Source organism: Phocoena sinus, chromosome 13, assembly GCF_008692025.1.
Source record: "Phocoena sinus isolate mPhoSin1 chromosome 13, mPhoSin1.pri, whole genome shotgun sequence".
In the NCBI taxonomy this organism is placed as follows: domain Eukaryota; kingdom Metazoa; phylum Chordata; class Mammalia; order Artiodactyla; family Phocoenidae; genus Phocoena; species Phocoena sinus.
The window spans coordinates 48344076-48360103 of record NC_045775.1 but is presented as its reverse complement, the minus strand read 5'-3'; the positions used below and the strand labels follow the sequence as shown (position 1 = coordinate 48360103).

General features: G+C 36.0%; 1 pseudogene; it reads left to right on the top strand.

Moving 5' to 3' along the window:
* Window positions 1–4395: 4395 nt before the first annotated feature.
* On the top strand, window positions 4396–4858 carry LOC116764014 (annotated as a pseudogene).
* The last annotated feature ends 11170 nt before the right edge of the window (window positions 4859–16028 follow it).

Here is a 16028-nt window from a genome sequence, read left to right as displayed (position 1 = left end):
CGGTCTTCCTGGAGGCATCAAGGAAGTATGAAGGATGCTAGTAATTAACAACTCCTGGCACTGGTTCTGGTGCCAGCCCACTAATGCCCAACGTTGCTTAATGAAATAGATGAACAGAGTGAATACAGTTTTCCCTGAGCCCAAACTTCTGAGTTTCTTCCCCATCCTCTTCTGGGCCAGCAGCTCCCCTGTTCCTAGCCCCTGTGTGCATGTGCATTGATTACAGAGCAGCTGGAAAGCTCAGCAGAGCTAGCTTCTAGCCCAGCTGGACCAAGGAGACCCCGCCAGTAGGGCACACCGTAGGTGCTTCAGTACTTTATTATGAAAAAATTGGACTTACGTAAAAGTTGAAAGAATTTTTACCTTGAAAATCCATACATCCACTAGCTAGATTCTTTTATTAACATTTCTACACATACCACATACTCAGTTCATCTGGTTATTAATCCATCATTCATCTTGTTTTACATATATTTCAAAACAAGTTGCAGACACCAGCACCCTTCACTCCTAAACACTTCAGCATGAATATCATTAGCTTGATGTCAGTATCTGATTAGCATTTTAAAGATCTTTTCTTTTGATGTTAAAAAAAACCTACAAGGAAATATTAAATTTATTATGCCTTTCAATGAGTTTTGACAGTTGCATACAACTGGGTAACTAAACCCCTATCAAGACATAAAATGTTACTATCACCACAGAAATGTTCCTAGTCAACCTTTAACGCTATTCCCTGATAATAATTCCCATTAGCCCCCTCATAGATTAGTTTTATTGTTCTAGAACTTAAAATAAATGAAATAATTTGGACAAGGCTTCTTTTACTCAGCATAGGTTTTGAGTTTCATTCATGTTTTTGCATGTTTTTGCATGTTCATTTTTATTGCTGCATAGTATTTCATTATATGACTATACCACAGATTATTTTTTATCCGTTCACCAGTTGATGGACATATGTGTTTTCTCCAATTTTGCTTTACTATGGATACAGCTGCTTTGAACATTCTTGTATATATCCTTCTGTGGATGTATGTTTTTGTTTCTCTTGGTCACATCTAGGATGAGAATTGCTGGGTTACAGGGTAGATACATACCTAGTTTTATAAGGAAACGAAAGACTTTTGTCAAAGTGATTATAACACATTTCCTCAACAATGTACAAGAATTCCCATTTTTCACTTCCTCTTCAACATTTGGTGCACACCATCTCAAGGATTTTGTACTTCCTGTATTCTCTGTCAGGTACGTTCTTCACCGTGGATTGTTCACTCACATACTTCAGACTTCTGGAAGTCTTTTTCTCAGTGCAGCCTTCCTTTTCTGTCATACTTAAAATTGCACTCAGCGCACCCACCCAGCCACCCACCAACAACCCTATCTCCCTTACTTCTTTAATTTTCCCAGAGAATTTATGTACTTGTCAGTTTGTCTATCCACTCTCCCCCTCCAGTGAATTGTGATCTCCATTATAACTTGTAATTTTTGCTCTTTTTTTCATATGTTTAAAAAGAATGTGTATTCTGATATTGTTGGGTGGATTGTTCCATAAAGTGAAACGTTACTCTTGCATTCCTTGTCTCCGTAAGCATTCCTGGCTCACAGTAGGCACTTAATATATATACATCTGTTGAGTAAATGAATGTATGGAAACACTTGTGGAGTGGATAGAAGCACAGCAAGACTCTGTATTTGCAAAAGTTTACTTTCGTTTGTAGTCAAAAGCCATCTAGGCACAAATTTGAAATACTTGGCTTAAATCTGATCGCTTGTTTCACCAATTAGAATTTGTCAGTCTTTTCCTTTGCTTGAACCTAAAAAGGGACAACAAATGAGATAGTAATTCATCATGACTGATGGTATATGCTTCAGTGCCTAGTAGTGAAGGAATATCTTTCTCAAAACCAATAATGGCAACTTTCAAGAGAAGTAGATATTCTTCCAGACTAATTTTAACATCCCTTAGAATGTCTGGAAGACTTTCATGGTAAAAATAAAAAGTCTGTGAAGTGTTGTAGCCCCTACCTCATTATATATGGTGTATCACTCATACAAAGGAAACACATATGGCAGCTTAATTGTATATTGTTTCTTGAAATTGTTTTAAGATCCACTTATCTTCCCAGAATTCTTTGCCTTGTTAATGAGATTCTCATTTGAATATATTGAGAAAAGTTTTGGAATTGGTCCAGCTGTTCAGTGAAACGCTATTAAACTGTTACTTCTATCATTTTTTCTCTGTTTTATTTTCTTTTGAGTAGATCATAACTTTGACTCGTTTTCATCAGAGTAAGCCCACAAGTTCTCAAAGTAGCCTTGATAGGAATATATACATTGGATTTGCTTTAAAGATTGTTTACATTATTAAATACAGAAGTCCATCTACTTACAAAGTGGTTAAGTTCTAAAAAACAGTTTGCAAATACTTTTCATTTTTAAGTCCACATAGTGTCCAAAGCAGGGGAAATAGGAAATTAAGTTTGCAGTTCATGGATATACTGACACCAATTAGGAAGTCTGTTGTCTCTTTAAAAAATAGCTTTTTAAAATATTTAAACTTTAAGTATTTATATAAAACATAGCTTTTTTAAATATTTAAAATTTTTCTTCTCTTCCTTGATGATGTAACAGCAGTGACGCTTTAAAATCCTTAATGTGATTTTCTTATTTGCCTTTGTGAACTTTTATCCTTGGCCCTTTTCTGCCTGAGAGATCTGTTACTTTGGAGAAGAATGAAGATTTATAAAAGAAAGAAATAGGGCCTATTAAGGAAAGATTGTATAGAAAACTACAGTGGTATTTAGAAGTATATATAGTGGCATTATTGAACTTGGGTAGATTTTCTAGATCCTTTTCCTTTTTTTCCTTTCCTTCAAAGAATATCTAGGATCAAGCAATGAAGACTCATCTCATAGTTTGAGCCACAGTGTAGACAAGATACCCATTTGCCTAGTACATCAAGACTTTAGAAGGAAATCATAACTTAGAATTAAAAGGGAAAGCCAATTTCCATTTCTGAGGATTATGGGAAGATGGAAGAAGAGAGAAGCAGGAGATAACATAGGTATCCTTAGGAAATATCTAATTTGAAAAAAAAAAATTAGGATTAAGTCCTGTGAGAAGACTGGAGTTTCACGTACTGTGGATAAGAATTGGATAAGATTTCAAGCAATATTTATTACAAGCAGGTCTTCAAGGAGCAAGTTAGACCAAAGACTTAAATGCTTAAAAAAGGAACACACTGCATGTGTGGGGAGGTCAGTGCTGGTGTGTTTGTTTATGGCGTAGTCATTTGATTACTGCAAGGCTAGTGAGCTCGTTTCAAGTTTACATGAGCAAATTCAATTTTCTAAACTAGATATGATTTACAGGCTTTGTGGTTATCACATGACCTGCTGTTAAGATTACCTTTTAGAAGATTAAATAATATCTTAATATTAAACTGCCAAATGACTTGAAGGGACTTTTGCCCTTTTATTATTTATTTATTTATTTATTTATTTTTTTGTGGCATGCGGGCCTCTCACTGTTGTGGCCTCTCCCGTTGCAGAGCACAGGCTCCGGACGCACAGGCTCATCGGCCATGGCTCACGGGCCCAGCCGCTCCGCGGCATGTGGGATCTTCCCGGACTGGGGCACAAACCCGCGTCCCCTGCATCGTCAGGCGGACTCTCAACCACTGCGCCACCAGGGAAGCCCACCCCTTTTATTTTTGAATGAAAGAATATGTAAGGAACTATAATCACCATAAAAAGAAATGGAGCATGCTTAGCTTTAATTTTAAATGAAGTCTTTCTTTCAGCAGTACCCTTTGTTCCTTGTGCTTCTGAGATCATCAGATTGTTTATACCATAAAACTCTGCTATAACTTTCATAACAGTAACATGGATTAAGATGTATTGTCATTGGTTCCAGTCCCCTGCCACCTCCTGAAAATGAGGGCTGGGAGTAGGCTAATGTTCTTATTTTGTGAGGCAGGTAGGATGTGAGAAGGAGAAGCAGGCAGCTCTGTCTTGTTAAAGAGGGATCTCCAGTGTTCTCCAGGCTCAGTTTCCTTGATAAGGCTAATGAATTGGATATAGGTTGAAGAGTTAACGCTTACAAATACAGCATAACCTGTTAAATTTGAATTTCAGATAAATAACAAATAATTACTTAGTGTAAGTATGTCCATGCAGTATTTGGACATACAAAACTTATGTACATCCAAATACAAATACAACACACAAATACAAAACTTATTTGTCACTTATCTGAAGTTCAAATTTAATTGGGCATCTGGTATTTTCCTGTCAACCCTAATTGGATGCTAACTGACCAGAAGATTCTTAGGATTATTGTCCCTGTCCTTCAAATTACACTGGCCGGCCGCAAGCCCCATAAACATCTTCATGAATGTTTGATCACTTTCCTTTTCTGGCTGCCGCTGGGAGAGGAGCTGCCTCCAAGTCCACGCATTTGCAGTGAATGGTCCTGTGGAAGTGCTCCAATTTCCGGATCAAGAAGAACAAACAGATATAGGGCACCCACCCCAATAATCTGAAGGTCCACAATTCTTTCCATTACAACCGGCTGATGGACCACAAGACTGTGGCGTGGAGCCGGCAGCAGGTGGCAGAAGTGGCCTGGAGGTGGTGAAGTGGAGATCTGGCCCTACAAAGCCCGCCACCTCCTACATGCAGACCACCATCAACAAGAACTCCCCTGCCACCCTCAGCAGTATCCAGAACATAATCTGCAAAATCAAGTACCTTTGGTATCTGAGCATAGTCTCCAACCGCAGAGCCAGCGCCATCCTGCACAGCAGACGCCGGTGACGGTGAAGAGGAGGCAAACGTGCCCCACCAAGAGCTCTTGAACACAGCCCTCACTCCCTGACCCCCAAAGCAACAAAGATGTCACCCAACTTTTCTCAAAAAAAAAAAAAAAAAAGCCACCAGGTGGTTCTAAACTGCAGCCGGAACAAAGTTGGATTTGGATTGTGAAGAGCCTTTAGAATCCAAGGTCAACTAATTGCCCAGGTCTGCTGTGGTTATTTCAGTAACTTCACAGTACTGCAATTCTGCATCTTCATGTTTTGGACCCTACTTATTGTATTATAGCAACTTTCTCTTTTGTATCTCACAGAAAGGAACAGTAATTAGCTTAGTACTTGCAATGAGGAAGTTTGTATAACAGCAAGATTATGTCCTCTTAATATCTTTTCAACAAATAGCTGTGATCTACAATTTCTTTTAATTTTTAAAATAGAATATTCACATTTTAAAGTTTAAAATGTTGATTGTAAAGACTAAAGATAGGGAGAGGCATATCTTATAAATAAGGGCTTTCTTGCCTTCTCATTTGTGAGTCTGGGATGTGGCCTCCTGAAAAGCTGCCCAATCAGGGCCTCTGCTTCGTTAAATCAAATGTGTTAGTGCTACACGCTTTTACAGGTGGAGCTGTGAGGCTCAGCTTTCTCAACGACCCTTGGTTTCCCTGTGGCAATCTTGCAGAAGTAGCTAGTATCTTAATGAAGAACCTGCTAAGGGGACCCATTAACAATAAAATGACTCTGGGTTGAAGGCAAAGAAGTAGTCACCTGAGCAAAGCCAAGGGGAGGGAGTGGATACTAGGAACACAGAGAAGTCTGTGATACCAAATGAGGGAGATATGGCCGAGGTCCTTTAGTGGCAAACCTGGAGGTATTTCTGAGCCAAAGGAAATGTCTTTGAGTTATACCAGCTGCAGACTTCTGCTAGAGATGTAAAGTCTCATAGGTGTATAAAATTCATCACCCAGTGATCAGAAGACCTACTTTTGTCTCCGCCAAAGTCACATAAACTACACCCTCCCTCTTTATATGCAGGCACCACTGTAGGGTAAGAAGCGGAGGAGGGAGGAAGTTATCTGAGAAACTAAGCACTGTTCTCCGGAGAGACTCCTTTCTCTCACTGCCTCTGTATCAGATATCTTGGATTCATTGCACACAACAAAAATCCCTTATATAGATAGCTTTATCATCAGTATGACTCTGAAATCCTTGAGGGTAAACATTGTGTCTCAGTATACTTGGTAAAGTGCTTCAGGAGAGAAGACACACATCTAAAGAGATCAAATTGTGCAGAAAAGCATGCAGCAAAAAGAGAAATGTGCCAAAGACATACATGCCTGAAATCAATCTTTCTCTCTCTATCCAGTATTCATAGAAAATTATAGAAACCATAGGCAAAAAATATCCATAAAGAGTGAAATATCGCCTGTAGTTCTGTTGTTCAAACATGTTTCCTATTTGTATTTTGTCACTCCTGCCTCTACCCCTTGCAATGGAATTATATGAGGCACAATGGCTATACTAGCTTTTCGGTTATAAATATATCCTGAACAACTCTCCTTGGTAATAAACCCAAATCTACACCCATTCTTAATGGTGAGGCATGATTCTTTGCATTAAATTTTTTCAGATTAAATTAGCCATTTAAGTAATTGTTATTTTTTATTGCTTTAAGCAATGATGTAATGAGCAGCCATGCATATACATAGTTGGTTATAGGGTGTTTATTACTTTATTTACTTTGATGAGATCATGCTTCATTGTTTTTGAAAAATTCATCTATTTTCTTATTTTTCTTCCATATGGATGCTGTATTTATTCGTGAAGATTTTCTTCAGACCCTTTGTGTTGATTTGTAAATGTTCAAACTTTTACGGTTTTGTATCTCCTTATATAACTGTTGATTCATTTAACAAATATTTATGAGGGACCTGCTATTTGCTTGGCACTAGACATATAAAGGTAATAAATATGGCTTAGTGGGAAGAGGCATGTAGAAACACCAGTAATCAGAGAGTAAATACATGATTCTATTTGCAGTGAGAGTTATGACAAAAGCTCACAGTGATTAAGTTGTTAATCCTGTGTCAGAGACGGCATCTTTGTGAGTGGAGGTTTAAGCGGAGACATGATATAGGCAAAGTGCAGGAGGAAACACATTAGTGAGAGAGGGAACAGCTATACAAGGGTCCTATGGCTACATATTTGTGAAGACCTGAAAGACTGGCATGGCCAGAGCATATAAGCAAGGGAAGCAGGTATACAAGATGAACTAGGAGAGACAAAACAGCACTTTAAATGCTTTGGTAAGGACTTTGTGTTTTGGGGGTTGCATTGTGCAGCTATTTAAATTGTAGTCATCTATGAGACATACATGTAATTTGTTTGAGGAAGATTTTAAATCAACTTTTGTTTATTAAGAAATAGATAGCCATGTAATTTCCATTGTGAGATAGTTCTAATTATTTAAGATTTGAAGCCAATGACGATAATTGGAGGTACATCATTGAAAGAGGCAATGATTCAGTCGGATTATGTTCTAAACACACATTTGAGAGGTTTTTTTGCCTGTATGCAATAGAAGCATATATCTTATCGATGCTGTTATTTTTTTTTTTTTTTTTTTTTATGCGTTACGCGGGCCTCTCACTGTTGTGGCCTCTCCCGTTGCGGAGGACAGGCTCCGGACGCGCAGGCTCAGCGGCCATGGCTCACGGGCCCAGCCGCTCCGCGGCACGTGGGATCCTCCCAGACCGGGGCACGAACCCGTGTCCCCTGCATCGGCAGGCGGACTCTCAACCACTGCGCCACCAGGGAAGCCCCTCGATGCTGTTATTTTAACTTAATCTTTATTTTTAACCATGAGTCTTGCCTAATGGAGGTTATCACAGGATGTGATCTTACAAGACAATTCCTTCTTTGCCAAGAAGCTAGATTTTGAGAACTACAGCCAGCCTCCAATATCCACAGGTGTAGCATCAGCAGGTTCAACCAACTACAGATCAAAAATATTAAAAAAAAAAAGGAGTTCAGGAAAGTTCTAAAAAGCAAAACTTGAATTTTCCATGCTCTGACAACTATTTACATAGTATTTACATTGCATTAGCTATTATAAGTAATCTAGAGTTGATTTAAAGTATACAGGAGGATGTGCATAGGCTATATTCAGTTATTATGCCATTTTATATAAAGGACTTGAGTGTCCATGGATTTTGGTATTATGAGGGGGAGGGTCCTGAAACCAATCCCCCAAACTGCTGAGGGATTTAGAAAACTAAGTTTTGAAAATTCAAACCGATCAGTTCTTACACGAATCCTTAGGAATGTTTTGTTCAGAAGTGTTTTTCCTGAACTGAATTATAACATACTACTTTCTTTTATTCTTCCTATTGTGACTTTAACCAGTGATTTATGTAATTACATACCTAAAATAGAACTGTATCTATCAAAAACCAATCACAGAACCAAGGATTAAAGCTCAATGACAGAACTTCTCTTAGAATTTATTATGGATTCTATTTAAATAATTTCTACTCTGTAAGACACTGTATTTCATGCTTCTCATGTATTAGCTCTGTTCTTCACATCAGCTCTGAAAAATAGGAATTGATATTTTCATTGTATTTGTGGGGAACCTGAAGCTCAGAGAGGTTGCATCACTTTCGCAAAGTCACAGTACTGTAAGCGACAGAGCCAGGATTCACACTGCATCTGTTTTTTATGCCAAGACTCCAGTGACCTTTTTATTATACCATTTTCTTTGAAGGAAATTGCTGTAACATCATGTCTCATACCAGGGACTCTACTAAACCATATGGCGTCATTTTAATGCAAATTCAAAAGAGCAGCTCATGAATGTTCTTCTCTGAGCACGCTGGTGCTAAAGGTATGTCACTTGGTAGACAGAGGACAGGCTGAACTTCAGTCCCCACTCGCTCCCTCAACCAGGACCCTAGAGCTGTGAACAACAGATACAAGCACATCTGAGGACCTTGAACATGATGGAAAGTACATTATGTAAACAAGTGATCTAAATTAAAAAGTCTACTTAATATTTGAAAGCCATTTAGTAAGTTGAACTGCAGTAAAACCAAAATAAGTCCTTAGTTTTTCCAGGGAAGTTGATTATTCCAAATATTAAATTTTATTTCCAGGTATAGTGCAGAGTACAGCCTTCCATTATATCCTGACAAATTCTATATGGCCTTGTTAATCATGGGCCTGGTATCTGCTTCATAATGGGATTCAACTCTGTTTTTTTTCAATTTCTATCTTTTAATTATTAAAGCTAAGTAAAGTAAAATACCCAATTAAACTTAATTTCATAATGTATCTTTTTAAATTAAAAAGTTTACGATCGAAAATTATAGATATCAAAAGAGTAACATAAGCCTTAGGCAAATATAATTACAGGAATCAAAACACTGAGTTCACTTATTTATTAATCAAAATTTTTATTTGCCGAGCTCTTTTTTGATAGTGGGACATGGAGGAGGCATAAGGAATCTAGGGCAAGGAGATATGGTTAGAATGTCATTTTAAAATGAGGTCCAGGTGTGTGACTTCTGAGACTAATTCATAAATGTAACACAGCTTCCATCTGCCTTTCTGTCTGAGACACCCACCCTTGGAGTCCAGCTGCTGAGATGTGTGGAAGTCTCAGACACATGAAGAAACCACATGTAGGTGTTCTAACTGAGAGCTCCCAGTGCGATCTTAGCTTGCAGGAAGCAGCAGCCTCCAGACACTTAACAGAGGTGGACTTTGAGATGACTTCAGCCCCAGGTGCTGTCAGATTGCAACTGCCTGAAAAACCCCATAAATCAACTGCCTAGCCAGAAAGATAGAGGATAAGACTAATAAATAATTGTTACTGTTTTTGCTAATAATTTGTCATTTGTTAAGCAGCACTAGATAACCAAAGCCTTTCTACCTGAAGGAATAACACATATACACATAAGCATCAGAGAAAAATAACAGTGTTATTCTGGGGTCAGAATACATTTTGTTGGGAGAAAAAGTGCTCTCCAGTGAATAAGTGAAATATTACATAGAATTGATAACTTTTCTTATAATGCTATACTTATAACCAAAAAATTAAAAAGACACAAAATTTTAAATCCAACAGTAGTCAACCATTTGTCAACGGAGCAAAGAAGTCATTGTAAGATATGCAGACCATCACTGATATGTGGCTCAAGCAAATTTTCTTATCACTCAATCCATATTTGGCTCTTCACTTGTTTTTAGTTCACAATCATTGCCACAGTTTACTTAACCACACTCTAGATTGGTTTCCATGTTTTTATTGTTTCACAGTACTTTCTTGCATAGAGAAATTATATTGGGAAGTTCAAGTATTGCTTGCCTAGACTTTCTCTTATTATGAAGAATAAGATCTTGCTGGTGGTGGTATGATAAAGCTGCCACTTAGAATGGAGGTAAACATTTCAATCTCCATTCCATCGCCTACTCTGCTTTATAATTTTGGTTTTAATTCATAGTCTAATTAAATTCTCATTTTAAATCAAGATGATCTGTAGACTACATATTATTTGCAACTCTTTAATGAACATGTGCTACTTATAATTATCTTTTTAGGTCATAAGATTATATTCACTTATTCCAGAGATACATGAATCTGGTATGCAAAATAAAAACTCAGAGTCCACCCCTGTGAAATTTGAACAAAATTGCTAAGTTAAATAAATAGATAATAATTTGATATGGGTCATTTAGATACGTACTTGCTTCAAAGTAGAAAATGGGTCATTTAATATTTTGGAGACCAATCTTCAATCTACTTAACGGCTTAAACATTCTTTAGTGTTAAAATTTTTATTTCTTTAGTATTTCTTATGGTACTGTAGTACTTAATTCTATATAACAATCATTCTACCACAGACAGTTTGAATAGCATTTGGTCATTTAGTCATAAGGCCAGAAGAGCAGGGTACCTTGCATCTGAGCTTGGGGATTGTGCAGAGCGGTTTATGCTCTAGGCCTCATTCATAATGGGCAGCTGGGCCAGAGCATCACACCTCAGTTGGTAGATGCTGCTTTCAAAATCCAAAAAGGCACAACAAGTACTTATGTCTCTTCTTAGTTGTGGGCTGTGCAATTTTTCTTTGCTTATAAGGGGTGTCTTATACCCCAGGTCACTAAACTTCTAGAGACTTCACTGATACTATGTCAAAGAACATACAGTAGTCCCCCGTTACCTGCAGTTTTGCTTTCCCCAGTTTCAGTTACCTATGGTCAACTGAAGTCCAAAAATATTAGATGAAAACTTCCAGAAATTAAAAATTCATAAGCCTTAAATTTGCACTCTTCTGAGTAATGTGCTGAAATCTCACACACTCTGGCTCTGTCCTGCCCAGGACATGAACCATCCCTTTGTCCAGCGTATCTCATCCATTAGTCACTTAGGAGCATCTCAGTTATCTGATCGACTGCCTTGTATTGCAGTGCTTGTGTTCAAGTAACCCTTATTTTACTTAATAGCCCCAAAACACGAGAGTAGTGATACTGGCAATTCAGATATGCCAAAAAGAAGCTGTAAAATGCTTCCTTTAAGTGACAAGGTGGAAGTTCTTGGTTTAATAAGGAAAGGAAAAGAAATCGTATGCTGAAGTTGCTAAGATTTACAATAAGAATGAATCTTCTATCCGTGAAATTGTAAAGAAATGCTGCCACACTTCAAACTGCAGAAGTTACAGCCACACTGTGTGATTGGTGCTTAGTTATCATGGAGAAGGCATTACATTTGTACAATAAGGTATTCTGAGAGAGAGGAAAAAAGACCATATTCATGTAACGTTTATTACAGTATATTTGTTATAATTGTTCTATTATTAGTTATTACTGTTGATCTCTTACTGTGCGTAATTTATAAATTAAACCTTATCATAGGTTTGTATGTACAGGAAAAAAGAGTGTGTGTGTGTGTGTGTGTGTGCATGCGTGTGAGTGAGTGAGAGTGTGTGTGTGTGTATAGGGTTTGGTACTATAAGTGGTTTCAGGCATCCACTGAGGGTCTTGGAATATATCCCCGGTGGATAAGGGGGAACTGCTGTACTATGTCAAAGAACAGGAGGCAAAGCAGTGAAGGTACATTTCTGTCCCTATGATGTATATGAAAACTCTTTTAGATTATCTTACTTGATAAGAATTGAAATGAAAGCATTTTGGGGAGTGGAAGTTGGCAAGCTTTTTCTGTAAAGGGCTAGACATAAATATTTTAGGTTTTGTGAGTTACATAGAATCTCTGTCATATATTGGTCTTGTTTGCCTTTAGTAAAACTTTGACAGTGTAAAAGCGTTCTTAGTTCTTGGGCTGTACAAAAACAGTCCACAGGGGGCAGTTTGTTAACCTCTGTTCTAGGTACTAGGTTCTATTTCTGATCGGCACCACCATATAAGTTTGCATTAATCCACAGTCATTTACCAAGATCTTTCTGGCCATCAGGAGACTTAAATGATGATGTGGTGATGCACTACCCTGCCACCTTCCTGAATCTTTTACGTTTTAAAGATACTAGTAATCTTAGAAAATTCTAACAAAAATTCAACATTTGAAATTTTCATTGTAAGTGTAATTTCAATTTAGTTTTTAAAAAAATTCTTACCTTTTCACAAATAATTGAAGAAATCTGAGCTTTTTGTTCTATAAAGAAAGTCATTATTCTAGGCATATTTCCTCCTATTTAGCTTTGGCATAGAGGTTCAAATGTCTGTGTGTTACAATACTGTATTAGGAAAAATACCACTAAAATATGAACATTCATTTAGTTTAATAGAACTACTTACAGTAATTCCCCTACATACGAACATTCAAGTTGTGAAATTTCAAAGATGAAAATGTGTGTTTGCATGTCCAATCACGTAAGTTAGTTCACACGTCTGGCGTACATTGTCATGTGCGTGCATCCTCTACAAGTGGTTGTGCTTTTGTATACTTTATTGTACAGTACTGTATACAGTAGTACAGTGTCTTTATTTCAAGCCCAGGATATCCAGAAGCAAGCGTAAAATCAGTGGTATATAGCCTATTGTGTTAGTTGGGTACCTAGGCTAACTTTGTTGGACTTACGAACAAACTGGACTTACGAACTCGTTCATATGTTGGGGACTTACTGAATTAAGTGTTTTTCTAAGTTTTCCCTGAGGTCTGAATTATCAGCCTGGTGATTGAACTACTAGTTTATTCTATGAGAAGGGATAAAGTTTTTCAATTTTTAAAATTATTTAATTGATTAATTAATTTGACCGCACTGCATGGCTTGTGGGATCTTAGTTCCCTGACCAGGGATTTAACCTGGGCCACGGCAGCGCCAAATTCTAACCCCTGGACCGCCAGGAAATTTCCAAGAAGGGATAAAGTTAAAGCAGTTCTTTTGCATATAAAACCAAGAAAAGGGATCTTTTGTTAAATTCTTTGGCTGTGTGAATAAATAGGCACAGTTTAGTATCTGTTAGAATTTTTCTACTCTCTTAAAATAAAAGACTTTTTCAAGTTTCTAATAGCCTAGAGTACATATTAGAAATTATTTTCACTGAACACTCACAAAAGGTTTTTCATTAATGTTCTGGGGCTGAAGAGATGCCTTATAAGAAACTCAACTACTTTACCAGAGGGTTTCTATTCCAATAAAATTTTGACAATGGAAGTGATTTATACGTAAATAAAGTGTACGGTGTAGGTTTGGAAATTATTCCGTTTCTTTTGTTCAACTAATATAAGGACTAAAAGGACTATTCTGAAGGTAACACAAGTTGCAAATAAATAAACTGTATGTAGCAAGATCAGTCCTTTGGGGAACATATGGGCAAAAGATCCTACTTGTCTAAGTCTGGTCTGCATTTTTGTGGATTTAGGATGTCACCTTTTTATTCTAATGGGTAAATTTTCCCAACTGCCATTTTGACTTAAATGGTTAATAAGGTATATAATGTATACAAAAATGTTTATAATCTTCATCTGTCATTGTATTACATTTGGATGAAGTCTTTGATTCACATGGAACTCCTGTACTTCACGAGGTGAAAACATGGTATTAGAGAAATTGCTCTAACTTTATAAAATATCACATAGGTTCCTAGTCTTGGCTGAATTAGAATAAAGTGTTTGATTTTTCTTCTTTACAAAGACAATACTAAAGTAGTTTTTATTTATCTTTGAAAGTTCCTGACCTTTACCAAACAGCCTGAGGATTTTCTTTTTCTTTTCACCAAGATATGAGAAGCTTTATAAAGTCATTCAGCTATGTGATTCAGTGTACCCTTGGTGATCATGTTGACAATACTAGATATATGGTCACCAAATGCAGCACATACTGTAATTGAAAATTTTATATGAGAAAATGCTGTGTTCAAGACCTTATTTTTGCAGAAATGCAGCACCAATAACACAGAGATACTGTTTTCTGGTTTTTTGGAGGCAACGTTTTTCAGTGCAGAATGAATGTCATCAGTGGTGCTGTATAAATTAGAGTCTAGATTTAAATAAGGAAATATCTTAATATTTTCCTCAGAGGCCAGTAGAACTGTCACTTCCTTATAGGTAAAGATTGTTGAAAATTCATCCAATAAGAAACAGTTTAAGTGAAATGAGGTATTATTAATAATGTCAGAATAATAGATATAGAGCTACAAAAATGACATTGTGCTGTATATATTATTTTTAATGTATTTTGTCACCTTAGTATATTGGAAACGTTATTTTATTTAATGAAAATTCTTCCATTTTTAATGACTGCGCAGTATTGTTTTCTTGGCTATTTAGTATGGTTGCGTTTTAAATTTTTTTTCATTTTTGTTTGTTTTTTGGACTATAAAGACTAACCTTGCAATGTACCTTTTAATATTTTCTTATAGTCATATGTTTGCACCAATCAAGTAATATTATGTTTAGACAAATTCCTAGATGAGTAATTATCTGCATAACTTATGTCACATTGTATTCTTCTTTCAACTTGTATTCATATTTAAAATTTTTTAAAGCACACTTCCGCAAACTACTCTTCAAAGAAGGTAGAGCAAATTTTAACTTCCTGCCTCAAAGTATCAGAGCATCTTTGCTCATCTCCCTCAACAACTTAGTTTTTTTTAAAGAAAATGTACTGTATATTTGAGATTCACCAAATATACATGTTGGCCAAACACTGAAAGCTCATAGTTAGAAATAACATATGGCTTAAGTTTAGTGTGAAATCAAGTATCATCCACCCATAGCATGAACTCTGAAATGAAAGAATAAAATGTTATCAAAATGTATATCAAAATAATTATAATTTTTACGACTTTATTACTAAAAATTTTGTAGTCAACTTTTAAAATGTTGCATTACTATGCAGGAACAATAAACATTCAGCATCTTCTGTTGCTAAATTAAGTATACTGCACTTCTGCTGTAAGACAATGATGCTCCATTTCACCAAAATAAATGGAGGGCAGGATGTTTTTGTTGGCATCTCATTTTTAAAAAGTAGTTTTTCCCTCATACTGTTTATATATTTATTTTTTCTTATGTAAATACTTTTATTATAAACTGTTACATACATTTAGGATTTTTTTAAATGTAGAATTCTCATATAAGATTTTATGTAGAAAGGCTGAAAACCTAAATGAAATTCAGTATCTTAATATAAAATGGAGGTCTTTTAAATTATTTTTTGATATTTTGAATGATAGCATACCAGAGAGTCTGCAAAGAGTTTTTATTAAAGTAATGTAGTACTCATATTCTGCCATGTCGTTTTTCACATTTTATAAATAAGATTTTCTACATGTTTTTTATATTTATTGACTCAAAAATATATCTAACATTCTTTCAAATATTATCTAGTTAACATATTCTCTCAATGTTTGTATAGTCTGCTAATTCATTTTTCTATAACTATTTAAAAGTTAATAATACATGTTGTATTATATATAATTAGCAGCTTTCAAAATCATAATCGTTGCAGAATTTTACCCAAGCAATGATAAATTTAAGTTTATACTTCAAATTATATACAGAAATCAACAATTAAAATATATAAGAACTTTTCTATACGTGATACCCAGAGGCTTACCTATTTTTGAAAATGAATATTCAGATATTAATAATAATTCCGAATGGTATGCCTTAATTGTATTACTGATATTGTTACAGTGGTTAGATATGATGCTATAGCCTATCAGATTACACATTTATTATGCAAACTCTAGACCT